Consider the following 606-nt stretch of genomic DNA (forward strand, 5'->3'; position numbering starts at 1 on the left):
ATGATATAAAATCCCCTCTACCAAAAAACTTAAATTGGGTAACGCCGGTTTGAATTTTTACAATTGAGCAATTGTCAAAAATCTTAATTTTTATCAAAAAGTTATTTACCAGGGTGGCTTTGAACTAATGATTGGTACTGAGTTAAAGAATGCATATACATAAAAGATTGCAGCCTTTTCAATACTCATTCAGTGTTAAACCTTTTTTTGATTGGACATTGGTTTTTTCAATCTTGCTATGAATATGTTGATGTGTGAATTCATAACTGCTTTGAGAGAATGGAAAAACAAAAATTTTAAACCTCAATCCTAAGCGAAGAATAAGTAATGAAAACTGGATAGAAAAAAATTGTTGATTTAAAATTGAAAATGATTTCACACTTACACAGCTCTGGTATTTGCCCATATTCAAATACATTCAATTTTTCGCTTTATTTATGAATTATGTTGATAATTTTAAACACATTTAATTTTCGTTTTTATTTATAAATCAATGAAACGAAGATTTTTAACATTTTCTTTGCGTTTTTAAAAAATTCTTCTAGAACTTCGTCAACTGAAAAATTTATATCTTTGTGAATATTCATAGATGCTAGACCGTTGAGC

The sequence above is a fragment of the Rhagoletis pomonella genome, unplaced genomic scaffold (genome assembly GCF_013731165.1).
Source record: "Rhagoletis pomonella isolate Grant_MI unplaced genomic scaffold, Rhpom_1.0 Rhpom_scaffold_00006, whole genome shotgun sequence".
Lineage (NCBI taxonomy): Eukaryota > Metazoa > Arthropoda > Insecta > Diptera > Tephritidae > Rhagoletis > Rhagoletis pomonella.